The sequence below is a fragment of the Cyprinodon variegatus genome, unplaced genomic scaffold, assembly GCF_000732505.1.
Source record: "Cyprinodon variegatus isolate N-32 unplaced genomic scaffold, C_variegatus-1.0 Scaffold71, whole genome shotgun sequence".
In the NCBI taxonomy this organism is placed as follows: Eukaryota; Metazoa; Chordata; class Actinopteri; order Cyprinodontiformes; family Cyprinodontidae; genus Cyprinodon; species Cyprinodon variegatus.
Genome location: NW_015150524.1, coordinates 1,703,766 through 1,718,081, shown reverse-complemented (window position 1 = coordinate 1,718,081; position 14,316 = coordinate 1,703,766). Strand labels below are relative to the sequence as shown.

At 36.4% G+C, this 14,316-nt stretch overlaps 1 protein-coding gene across 2 annotated transcripts in view; it reads right to left on the bottom strand.

The window, feature by feature from the left end:
- Nucleotides 1-14,316, bottom strand: part of ctnnal1 (catenin alpha-like 1) — an 81,002-nt gene that overhangs the window by 57,754 nt on the left and 8,932 nt on the right. The gene's annotated exons all lie outside the window — the stretch shown is intronic.

The following is a 14,316-nucleotide window of genomic DNA, read 5'->3' as shown; positions in this document are numbered from 1 at the left end:
TTGCACACTGTTGCACTTTTATCCACAACTTTCTTTCCGCCGTCATCGTAGGTCAATCTAAATGCAAAGCGGTCCCATACAGCAGACCTATAAAGTGCTGCTGGCGCTTCTTCCAACTCCTGTTCTTTCCCACTCGCCATTCCGACACAATTCTCCACAACAACTGATTTTTTTTCTGCTACACCCGGCTAAGCTGCTTCGCTTCTTCTTCTTCTTGTTTACTACTGGTGGTTGGCTTTGGTCACAGTACCGCCACCTTCTGCTCTGGAGTGTAATCGCTTCCCCTATGAGAAAAAGGAGCAGCGCATGAACCGAACGCAACACACGCGAACCGAACCGAGACAGTCGAACCGAACGGTTCGGACGGTTTTCATAAAATGTTCCATCCCTTTATCAAAAACTAACAACTGATTAACTGAAATAGTTTGGACAGACAACTCTTGCCATAATTTGATTGAAGGGCAGCAAATAGCGCAGTAAATGTTACTGAATAAGTGATCCGTAGTTATGTGGAACATTTTCACACAATATACATTATTTTCTATATTCTGGTGATTTTCAGAGAATTGAAGTGAAGAAGTATGGGCCCTACTAAAATACTTGCATCTACTGTAAACTAAGAATTTCACAACAGTCAACGTGAAAATCAGGATGGAGTTTATTGTCCATGTTTGTGCTAAGAAAGACAAGTTTGACATAAGTCACAATTTACAGACATTTCAAGTATAAATATATTTTTACAGCCTATTTTTACAGTATTGTTACAAATGAAGAAAAGGCTGAGTTAGTAGAAATATCTACAAATAGAAGTAACAAATAATAAATAGAACATAACATTAAAACATCTTGTTTCCCAGCAGAGTATCTGGGACTTCTGGTCCATTTCCTCCAAAATATCAAGTTGGGATTCTAACTAACTAACTCACAGGAGGACACAACTACTACTGCAGCCCAGGTGCAAACAACAGATTTACAATCATTGGCATCACCCCCACCCCTCGATATTGGCAGCTAGTTTCATCCTTGCTGAGTGATTGTGTGAAGCTATCAACAGATAAAAACAAAAACTTGAAATTTGTCAAGAAAACACACCCTGATGCATAATTAGAAGTAATGGACAAATAATAGTGTGCAGTGAGGTAGCGTTTGAAAGCATGCCAACTGTGTGAGAGGCTAAACTACAGATCGCATGCTCTGCACCAATACAGGTAAAACTTGGCAAATGCCTCTATATAATATACTAATATTCTTTATTCTTGTTCAATAAAAGGGTGGGGGGTATTTTAAAAGAGATTCTATTTTGTTTGCAAGACAGAAATCCTGAGGGTTTTTTTTTTTTTTTTGCCTTTCTCCTTTTACGGACTGAAAATTTTATGAGGATAAAAAAAAGGAATGAGAAAAAGACAGGTGTGGAAAAAGTCAATATTGGTACAAACTTTTAACACAGGGAGATAAATACTGCGGGACAACAAAAATGAACTTCTACAGTGGGGAGTCAACGATGTGGCAATTCCACAAAAATAAAATATAAAAACAGAGAATTTACTTTAGTTTTAAGAATGCTTAAAGTTCTGAAAAAAATTGTGAATGCATAGAAATGAAACCACACAAGGATGAGTCAGTGAAAGTGGTGAGCAAACTAAAAACAGGGACCGCTGAAGGGTTGAGCATGCCTCACACTCTCACCATTTGGGACTTTGACTTTTGACCCTAGCCTTAATACCTCCATAAAGAATGAAGAGACATGTTTTTAGACTCTTCACACACACACCGATGCACATTGTAGGAGCCTGAAATATGAGCTCTGGAAGGAATGCAGACCCCCAGACTTCTGACAGTATAATAGCCTGTGTTGCGGCACACGCTCGGTCTTTCACACACATTTACAGCTGAAGGAACATACTTTCACTACATGACACAAACCAAACATTTACTGGCTTCATTTAAATAGACAAAGCTTCTATATTTAAAAAATGGTTTTGGAATACGACCTGAAGCCACTACATATACTAGAAGAGATCCCCAAAATACACACCTGTTAATACATAAAATATATCTACTCAATTAGACAAGTTTTGATCTTCATTAAATCTTTCCAGCTGTTTTGACGGATTCAGCGAAATTTCCTAAACTACAACTTTATTTATATGAGCTGTAACTTATTTATAGGTCTAAGCACTGTCGGTGTCATTGAGCACACAGTGGGCTGTGTTTCCTGGCTGACTGGCCCCAGCTGTCACCCAGTGGCTCCAGTCATCCACAAACAGCGGACAAGATAAAGACACCTACATCATACTGAAAAGGAAAGGTGTAGAGTATTTTCAGTCTCTTGATAAGAGAGCTGAATCACAGAGGGTGAAAGAAAGGATATAATCTATGACAGGCTCTATCTGGGGTTCATAAAGTTTCATTTAAATGGTAAAATTTTTATTCCCCATTTATCTGTCGCACAGGCTTTTAATACAAGACATCCTATTTACACAAAATTAAAAGAAATGCCATTTAGAAATTTTTCATTTTCTGTCAAATCACAACTGAGGTTGGGTACTGAGTCTCTAGAACCAAGAAGAACCAAGACTACAATTCTGATTGTTCCAGAATCTATCAGGTTTTCAAATATTAATTCCTAGTTTTCATAACTGATTTGCTGATGAAACTGCTGACTCAAGGTATAGAAGTAAAGAGAGCCCAGTCTTTGACACACCGCGTCATGCAAAATTCAGTTCTGTAAGTTTCTCTGGTGTCAAAGAGAGGAGCTATAGTCTTCACATCATTCTGATGTGGTTGCCAGTAAAACAACAAGCAGTCTTGATTTTGTTACCTTTGAGCTTGTGTTTTCCATTAAAAAATAAAGCCGGTTCTTGCTTTTGACATACAGTACTTTCCAGTTCTGAGTCTATTTTTTTAATATTGATATTTAGTCTGAAGGCTCAATCTATGGAACACATGAAAGTTTTCCCTTTTATATCATGTAAACTGCCCCCTGTCTAATGTAAAATGTAACATTACAGGAGATTTAGAGGGACAGATGTGTACCATGAGAGGAAGAAATTAAATTACCTAAATGGTACATTTGCTTGAGCCAATTACCTCAAAACAAAAAGCACATAAATTGACATTACTGAACAAAAAATCAAGGTAGCTACCAAAAATCTAATTCATCTATTCTCGGGTAAAATATGTCTTATACTAACACTGAGGTAGCTAACAATTAGAGGGGATTTCGTAACTTGTTTAACAACCTGCCACATTAGACACTGGATTCAGTACGTGTAAATGCATTAGGGCTAAAACAATTAATCAAGAATTATTGACTATTGAAATAATCATCAAATAAATCAGTAATTGATTAGTCATTAACTGGAGTATAGAAATTCAAATTGTAAAAAATATGTAAATATTTTGCATTTAAGATAAAAAAAAAAAAAAAGTTTTCGTCTGTCAATATGCTCTATTCTGAACTCCTCAAAGGGAGCAGTTTTAGTTTCACCTGGTTTAATTCTGTAACACATTTTCTTTTAGAAAATATTTGCTACCTGATTATAAATCAATTACCCCAAAAAAACACAGACAGATTCAACAATTATCAAAACAATCATTAGTTGCAGCCCTAAAGTGTGTTTCAATTTATCTTCAAATTCATTCAGTTCACACTTATATACTGGTTTAAAGTTGCTACATGAGAAAATGTTTAGAAAAGTTGATTAAAAAAGTAAAAATTTCATAGGAAAAAAAAACAATCATAGAAAACTTCAAACTATTTTATTTTATCATTAGAACTCTGGTCAGCTTGCCCCTTTAAACCATGTAAACCTCTTTGACACATCAGGATTGAGAATCACTAGGAGCCAGAACCAAAGAAAGAATTTCTAGTAAAAACTACACACTTTAATGATTTTTTTGTATTGTGTTTATAGGGGAGAAAGCATTTATGGTTAAAGTTGCACACCACTCACCAGCTTTCCTGCTTCTGCTTATTAAAAGATTCCCCATTGCATCATAGTGACATCAACATGTTTGGCAACAAGATGATGTGTTCATTGATTCTGCTTTCATCTGACCAGACCAACTTAATTTATCTGGTATGAAATACTTTATATAGGACTTCCTATGTTTTATTTTATCAACAACTTTCTTTCTGTCCCTCCTTTTTCTATCAACCCTCTCTTGAAGACAGATTTGTGTAAACCATGACTTATGCAGTAGTTGCCTCTGAGACCTTTGCAGAACATTTTCATTCATACTGAGCGAATCAAACACATGCAGGCTCTCTTTACCTTAGCTGTAATAATAGTTAGAACTATGTATCATTTTCCTTCCACTTTACAATTATGTATCACTTTGCCTACATGTAAAATCCTATTAAAACAGAGTGGTGTTTATGGTAGTAAAATTTACAGTCAAGTATTTGGGTATGAATTGTCTCAATCTTTACAAAACCCTGATAAAAGGATGGAGCTTTAAATATGGCTGAAACCGTTTCTGTTCAGATGCCAACAGCTCTGTAATCTTATCAATGCCATGTTAAAAACAATATTGTTTCACTTTTGGTTTGAAGTCTTTTCACAATATTTTAGATCCTCTCTCTTTGCTAGAGTGTTCTGAGGACTCAGTTGGCTTTCAAGCACAATTTCCCTGCAGACATGTAACCATCACACAAAAAGACGTTAAGAATAGCACCATCATGATCACTTTTTTCTACTCTGTCAAAGAAGGGGACATGTAAATCTGCTTCAAATATTTTTTTTCTTCATTCTCCAGATCATTTCTCTTCTTCTAGGTGCTCCTCAGAATAGGTGCCGAGCCGAGGATTTTGTCTCAGTTTACAAAGAAAAGGGAACTGATTCAAAGGGAAAATGTAAAGCTGAGCTTCTGAGCTCTCAGCAAACCTGTAGCCTCTGGCTAAGGTTTCCCTGGTTCGCATAATTAATCATGGGATACAAGGACAGGGGACCCTCTGGAAAACTTGAGATTAAAAGTAGAGGGAGGAGAGATGGAGAGAAACTGAAGACTAAACCAAAGAGCAAGAGTGTAAGATGTGTGTGACAGGAAAACAAACTCAGGGAATTAAGCAGAGGAACACAGGAGGAGAAGAGTAGAAAAGTGGTGCTGCAGCATCCTACATCCTGATGCTTCCTAACAGTGAATCCCTAAAGTCACCTCACAAAGTGAACTACTCCTCCAGAGCTACTTAAAGACGCTCCCAGTGAAAGTAATTGTATTGCACAAGGTTAAAAGTGGGCCCCTGATAATCAAATGTCTGGTACAGTTTTTTTTTCTGCTATCGATTAAACCCCGTGCATTAAAATTTTAACAATACTATAAAAGGAACGCAGTACAATCTCATAGCAGATCGTACTGCCATCTGATTGTTGGATGTGTCCAAGCTATTATTTTAAGTGCCAAATACAATGGTGAGTGCTGTAAAGCTGCATAATATCAGAATAACAGGTTATAGGAAAAAACATTGGGGAAGGTCTGGATAAGGTTGTTACTTATGATAAATAACTAAAACATTCAAAGGTTTCTTGATGCAGTTTGTTCATGGTGAACACAGATCACAGATGATACGCAGCCCATCCAACTACTGAATAAACTAAAATGTATTTCATCATTTCGGTTTAAACTTTAAAATTATCTCACAGGAAAACTCTGTAAGGTTTGTTAAAGAAAAAAACATGTCATTTATAAAACTTTGTTTTAACTTAATAAACAACATAAACAAATTTAACATAAACAAACTTTGGCCATTAAAGACATTTACCATGCCTTGTTTGGTTATAGTTGAACTGAACAGAGAATTAAGGAGAATTATAGGAGTTTATACATCAGAAATAAGGTCCTAACAACTGTTTTTTTATATTTAGTAAACATTCTTCATGTTTATGCATTAATAGATGTTAAACATGTAATTTTTTTACTTGCCTATTTTTAGGTTGAATTTTAAGCAGCTAAAAAAAAAACAAAGCATGTTTCTTTTAATCAACCATGGTAGACGAAGAGGTATATACCTTAATCTAATACATCAGAATTAGAGGAAGTGAAAACTGTACCTCCTTTGTATTTTTCCAATGTTCAAGTTAGGAAACTTGAGATAATTTTTGGTACGCTGAGCTCTGTGTCCTTCACACTGTCTTTGTTCTAGCATGTCAAACTTCATTTCTTTAAAAATGTATTAGGGAGGGGGGACAAGTTCAAAGATACTTGCAGAAAGCAATTAACACATACAAAATTCCCCTGTGATAGAGTCCACCAGGTCTGTGCAGGAGACGGAGAGGACACACGGGAAAGCCTTGGGGGAAAATTTAATTATTTCTACTTCATATCATCCTAAAAGTCCTTTTCACTTTTAGAATTTAAGTAACATTTACAATAAAATCAAACAACAGTTTTTTTTACTAGAATCATAGTTGTGGGTTGTAGTGTGTGAACAAGTTGTCCTGGTCTATTTCATGTTCCCGACACCAGAGCTATCATTGTGCCGAGCAAAGAGAGCGTAACAGAGAAGCAGTGGGAGAAGAACAGCCGCCTGCCAAACAAAGATGTGTTTACCTGAAGTTGTCCAGGCAGCAGACAGTACGAAAATGCCATGTAGAAATCTCTCCAATTTCAAGTGGAACATATTTATAAAATGACAAAAAAAGTGGCCTTTTCTTGCACACTCATCTGTGTCCATGTTTTTTTTTTTCTCTATCATCATTTACTTCAAGGTGTGAAACAGATATAAAATAAAAATAACAATGAAGTAAATGTTGCTTTCATTCCCTTTATTTACATTCAAATGTATGTGATTTTTGAGCACACTGTCAAAAAAACGATGTTTTTCCATCCATCGGTGCAAATTAACTAGGTGATTTCAAGTGCAATGTCATTTGCCAATGCTACACTTTGCTCTAATAAACAGGAAGCAGAGGTAGTAAACTATCACAAACCACAAATCAGTGATAGACTGAGGTTTTCATGAATGTGTCACAAATAGGCCAGTTGTAATTCATCATGTCAGCTAGTATTAGCAATGGTGCTTGCCATCTGGGGAACTAGAGAAAGAAGTGGAGTGAGCTCTTATTTTAGTCAAACTGTACCTGGATCCACAATAAACATTTTGAAGGAAAATGCATCCCTAGAATATGAGGCTTTTTGGTTAGATTATAAACTGTGTGTTACTCAGGCTGCTGAAGAATCCATCTAAAAGCAACAGCAAAGTGTTCACAAAGTGAACCACTTAATTTATGCTCTCCACCATCACCTCACAGTGAATCAACAGAAAAAGGTTAAAAAATGTTTTTTAAAATAAACTGTGAATCTGCAACTACCAGAGTTTCCAGCCCCTGATTGTCCTACTCTGTCTTGTTCTTCACCCCAACAGGACTATAGCGGGGTACAAGACCCATTTCAGGCATCCGCTGAGACTAAAAAACAGGGAAGCCTGGTGAGTGTGCTTGCAACAGAGTAGACTGATTTTAAGTTACAGCTAATCGCCTAAGGGCAGATTATACTTCTGCAACCGCACACATCAAATGTCACTTGAGTCTGGTTGCGAACCAGTTTTGCTGGTATGCTTCTGCACCGACGGTGGGGAATTTCTAGGGATGCACAGCAGTTTCCCGCCAAAGCACAAGGGGGAGCCAATTCGAGAACTCACGACAACTTCGGCGGATGGCAACAAGAACTTCGGCGGCGCCGGCAGGTGTGTTTATCTTCCAAAACAACAATGGCGCGTCTGCAAGATATGACAGTCATGGAGATGGATCTAGAGTTGCTAGACATCGCAGAGGAACAGCTGCTGTCAATGGAGTTGGCAAATAGATCGATTAAACTTTCGTCACAGTTATCCATTTTAGTTGTTCCTGAGTTTTTAAAAATGGCAAGCCCCAGCTCCGAATCGAGAAGAACAACCAAAAAGACAGCCGGAAAAACATACCAAGGACCAATCACAGCTGCTTTTTGTCTACGCACTTCCCCTTGAGGTCTGCACTTGGATTTGCGACCGTCCGACAAATAGTCAGGATTTTTTTTAGGTGCACGGGGGGCGTGGTCGCGCACAGAGACAGATTTGACGGTGCAGAGGCTATGTGTCAGAAGCATAAATTGGCCTTTATATTCATTCTGCAAGTAATGCAATGGAGTCGTAATAATCACCAGACTCTTTATGAAGAACAAACAGCAGAGGGACTTTGATCTGAGCAAAAGTTAAACCTAAAAAATCCGGCTGTCATAGAAAACAATATGAACCAACTCTGGGACCTTTTAACTCGATTTGTATTAAGATATGAAAAAATATCTGATGATTGGTTGTTGAGTAAAATCCAACGTATGTAAAGTCACTAAACACAATAAAGGCTCCCTTAGATCAGCACATTATCATTCCTGCAGCCAGTCCAGTTCTACTTAGTAACAGAAAAGAAGGTTTTGTTTCATAAACTGGAAACATACTGTATAACACCCTCCTTCCTGTGCTAATTATAAATCTACAGCCTTGTGCAGTATTTACACAACCATAGAATAGAAACATAGCAATTGATCTCTAATGCTTCATTTATTAACAAACTGTTATGTTTCTGAACAATATGTGAAACATGTAATCTTGTGTAAACTAAACAAATTAAACAAGGATACAGTTTAAACATAAAACATAGATATACCATGTCATGTATATAGTATTAATAACTGCAATATTAAGCCAGTAGAAAGAGGATCTAAGAAAGGACAAGGATTATTTATTTTGTTATATTTTCCATTCTTGTTTGATAGCTGTTGTATCATAAAAATCACTTGATTTATACACTGTGTATTTTTAAGAAAATAATTTAATAATGTGCATTTTACAATATCTAGCCAAACCATCCTGGGATCAGGAAATACTCAATAAATATTACTATTATTTGCAGTGTCAATTTTCATTTGACTTAATTTGCTTATATAGGGAAGAAAAAACATTAATTTGTGGTTAGAGCAAATTCTGATCAATTAAAATCTAGACTCACTTAATTGGACGATGGTTTTTAAAGCTATTATAGTTCTATTCTGATTAGCCCTTTTCTTTCTGCTCTTAGCTGATGCCAGGTTTACACAAAGATAATAATGATGAATTTTGGCAGCCTAAACACGGAGGCTACCAATTGAATGTGACATGTAATAAGGGAGCAACAAGAGAGCAAGACAAAAAAAAATCACCAATAAGGCAAGTAGAGTCCCTGCTCGCACTGTCTCAAATCTTTTTATCAAATATATTTTCTAATTGAAACACTTTATCCAATATAGTCCAGTCATCTTTTTCTACTTGGTCATGTTTACTTATTTTGCACTAACGTTTGATTTCGGAGGATTTTGTAAGATTTCCTATCTTACATCAGAATTGTTTTGGATAAAATCTGTTCCTATATAGTGCGTATTGCTTACAATGTTGCTGTACACCATACACTATAGGACAAAATTTGTGTTATCTCTAATTTTTTTATGTCATGTGTGGGGCAAGTTAATTTTGAAAATCATCTGACAATTTTAAAAGCTTACCTTGTAAACAAGCACAACTTGGGTGACACCCAAGATGGTCTCCTTTGACTTCTGACATCAACAAGGCGTTTTAATCCACACGTGGTACTTACTGGATACTTCCCCTATTCTAGAACATTTTCTGCAAAGCATTGAATCAGCTCTTTCTGAAATACTGAGATCGCTACTTATAGAACTAACACCATAAGTGATCTTCAGAGATGGCAAAAGTACTCACTTTCCGTACTTGAGTAAAAGTACAGATACTTGTGTTAAAAAATACTCTGGTAAAAGTGGAAGTACTGATTAAACTTCTTTACTCAACTAAAAGTAACAAAGTACAGGCTTGTAAATTTACTTAAAGTATTAAAGTAAAAGTAGAAACCATTTTTTTCATGCCGTTGCCTACATTTTAAATGGATGTCGGCCAATAGGACTAGATCTCTGTTGTGTTCATTTTCAATCATCTCGTCGTCCATGCTACTATGCTAACGCCACCGCCACCAAGCTGCAATGATTTGCCGCGAATGAATACCGCCGAATCTGTCGATTCATCTTGTAGTGGTGCGTCAAATGCAACGTAGATTCCCATCCAATTAGATTGAATTTGGTATTGATGACGAGAAAAATAATCTTCTATAATGGCTCTTAATAGTGACTGACAGTGATATTAAGGACCAACTACATATAACAAAAGATACCAGTCTTAGAAGCTTAACTGAGTTTTTAAAATTATTTCAAATAACATTTTTCAAACTGAATGACATTCAAAACACAAGAGATATGGTTCAGATCTATTTTTCTTTTCATTAATTCGGAAATACTTGTTTTTAAAACATCCTGGAGAAGAAACTCCCTGCATCATCTTTATTAGACTTTTCCTATTTCTTCGTTTTTTTAAAACTCAAAATACAAAAAAAAAAAAAATTTTTGAAATGGCAACAGATTTTCTATAGCACATATGTATTGATAATTTGTGTTTTATAAAAACGTCATGTAATATAATGGGCTCTAAACGACTTACTCAGCCGGACTCAGGAAAAAATGGCTCATTGGATTTTAAAGGTTGCAGACCCCTGATCTAGATACATCAACGATACAGCTTGGTGTTAGCGAATAGTTTTTTTCTTTTTAAACACATAATTATAAATATGTACCACATAAAGTGTCCAGAAGGTGAAATTACCTTGATTTAAATGAGATCTTGTGTTCAATCTAATCCTGTAGCTCTAAGTGAGACTGGCCAACGCTAAACATCCTGCTACATTAGGCATCCTATCACAGCTAGTTGAGCTCTCCAACTGTGCTCTCCCACTTATAAGATATCTCATCATCATAAAACAACAATACTGTGAATACAAGCTGGTAATGTGCCAGATCTCTGTATGATGATAATAAGGGTAGTTGTACTTTGTTTTGCTTTTTTTCTGTAGTAGCAGAGATTTGAGTATCAAGAAGGAGCAGAACAAATTCAGCCAAATAATCAATATGATTACAGGCCAACACCCAAGCATTGCCAACAAAGAATCGTAGGCCCCCGAGCCAGCGAGTACAGGTAATTTTAGTTGTTCAATCAATACTTAATCAGTCGTTGGGGTATAGGTTAACATCTTTGTGATAAGTCTTTCACTTAAACAATTAAAACCACCTTTCTCTTTCTGCCTTTAAATTACCTAAAGCAAGATTGTTTTTTTTAAACAATCTTGCTAATTCTCCTGTGTCTCTTCCTTATCGATTTTCTTCTACCGGGTTATTTGAGGGCCAAGTGCAATCACTCAATCAAATGTGTTAAAAAATACACAGCTTTCTCATCTGGAAATTAACCATCTGACTAAATGTTATCAGCTCTGCATCGGGGAGAGAACCCTTTTATAGCACTTAAAGAAAACAGAGATTTGTAACGACTCTCATGACACCAACAGTGAGAAGCTTTCAAGTCAGGCCAAAAGGGTTAAACACAGTTCATTCAAGCTTCCTTCTACAGTGGAGAAAGGAAACAGGGCCTAGCCAGCTGAGAGCAATGACAAGGAATTAAAAGATGGGAATGAATCTCTGAATTGTTTGTAGTAACAATTGCATTATTTCTATTTTAACCAAAGAACAGGATAAGTTAAGTAAAATTTCATCTCAGATAATTTTGTTTACAATATTATTGACCAACAATAAAGGTCAAGCCCTTGGCTATCAATAAATCATGTTTGAACTTGGGAGAAAAGAAAACACAGCAGCGAAGCATACTGCATTCTCTCAGGGGGAATAACGGATGTCCATGGAAGTGAAAAGCTCTGTCACACTTTCCATTAACAGCCATAACATGTACAGTTCCCAATATACTTACTAGCAGCCCAAGTAAAGATGTGTAAATAAAAATCCCCTTTATTGCAGCAGCACACTCGGAAACTCAACCATTTGCTGCTTTAGAAATTCCCCCTCCCCGTCATCTTTACTGTGTACCGGCAAGATAAATTTGGCTCCTAGTTTTTCATTACTTTTATTTACTGATTTGACTGTAGATATGTCCAAGTTTAGGTGTGTAAAGGGCTCTTAGCACAGTTAATGTCAAAATGTAGAGGTCAAACCTCTTGCCTTTTCAGAGCATTAATATTTATCATTTCTACAGGGGCAAGTAAGGGTGGGAAGCATTAAAATATTAAAGTCTAGTTTCAGTGTAGGACTGCCACTGCATGAAGATCAAATAACAAAACAATGTTTTAAAAATAAACCATATATATTATAAAATAGGTTACTTCAGTAAACCAGTTTCACTAATTAGTGAAGCTGCACCACCAAACAGCATATAACAATTACAGTCAAAGGTGTCTTTAAATATATCCATTGATGTCTTCATGAAACCAATGGTGGAAAACCATAGTTCAAACCAGTGGTAGTCAGTGCAGCATTTGTTCTCTGTCTTTTATTACTTTTAACGCAATCATGTATGTTATTTCATTCGGTATTTATTTACCTTTCTTCAAAATACACAATTGAGACACGAACTGAATAAGGTAAAAACAATAATATATATAAAACCAGCTTTGCTAGTAATGGATGGGCTCCTGACCCTGTACTAGGAGCATTTAGCCAACTCTCTCCTTTAGAGGAATTTCCATCAGCAAGTAATACTGTCGGATGAGCATGAATTAAAAAATAAAACATTGTTAAACAATTTATAGTTGGGCATATCAGTATGCTCACAGTTGGGCTGCCAGATTTCTATCTTTGTTTCCAGGTAACAGCAAGCTGCTCTGTTTAATTGAACACAAGCTACACTTCTACTTGTTTCTTGATAAGAAAAGCAAATCAATATAACGTAATGGTTTGAATAAAAAGCGTCAAAGTATATTTCATCTTAAAGCAGAACCTACTTTGACTTTGAGGTGTATTGTTTCAGAAGCATGATCAGCAGTTGAGTAGCATATAGATTAAAAACCACAAAATGAACGCCTCCTCATTTTCTCATAGATTCTAATACATATATAAAGGCTTCTTGTGGCACATATTCTCATGAAGGTAGTACATTTCAGTCTGTGAGAGCTTATACACTCACAAACGCTGTAATCCTTTCATTCCTGGGACTCATTTATCTTCATTATCATCATGAGGCTCGAGGAAGAGAATCTGTTATAGCTCATGGCTACAGTACTGCTTCTGTGTCTGGGTAAGCTCTACCTGTAAATTTGTCATACCACAGTATCACAGGGATATTATGAATAAAACCCAGTGCCTTAAAAACGTAAGTACGCTTAAACTTTAAGACGTACATTTAAATGTTTGGGCATTTGTTCCTGTTATAACCAGAAGCTTTGACTTATATTTCTCAGTGCAAATTATGCAAAGTAGGGCAAAATTTGGAATCGTAAAGTTGGGGGGTGTTTCTATTAGTTTAACCTCCACTTCAAAATTATTCTCTACTTTACCCCTAATCAAATGAGTAAATGATATAGTGCAATATAATAAAAACAGCAGGGATGCACTTAGGGCTGAAGCAATAAATCATGATTGTTCAATTATTGAAATAATCTTCTACTAATTTAGTAACCAATTAATCCTAACTGAAGGATAGAGAATCTAAAAGATGCCTTAAGCTCATAGAGTAACCCACTTAGAGGAATAATTATACCAACATTGTAAATAAAGATATATATATGTAAACATTTTGCATTTAAAGGTATAGTGGAGGATTTTTCGTGATTTTTTTTAAAAGACCCGCCCTCTCCACTATTAAAAAAAAATGCACATGCACAACCCTGTACCCACTCCCGAAAAGAAATGCTTATTAAATTCGTATGAGAGCATGCATGAGCCCATTTCTTGTCAGGATTGCAGTCCCGGTAGCTGATCTAACTACTCACTTCATTCACCTGCCGTACCCTCCCCACTCTTAATTATCATCCATCTAATAAACCTGCTCCTTCTGCTTTACATACATTTCTGCTCAGCTTTCAGGGCCAGATCATTGTTGTAGTTTCTGTTCTTTAGTTTGAGTTATGTCAGTGATTCATGTCCCTGCTCTAGGGGACCAGTGTATACAGAGGGTGTTTGTGTTTTCTCCTGATCCTGTCCTGAATCTTCTCCACTGCGCCTGTTAGGCTTGGCATCAAGGTGGGGGGGGATTAGTTTTAAGTCCCCTTATCCTGGCTCCTGGATGGAGCTAGTTTAAAGTTCTGCAGTTTCTCCTGGTGCCATGTCTCTGTTCTGTTTAAACACTGGGCCAGCATGTCTCCATCTGAGCGTGTCTGCTCTGTTTAAAAGTTGCTGTTTGCGTCGCACATACAAGCTTACTTTCCAAAGGAGGATTTGCAAATTTTTTTTGGGGGGGGGACA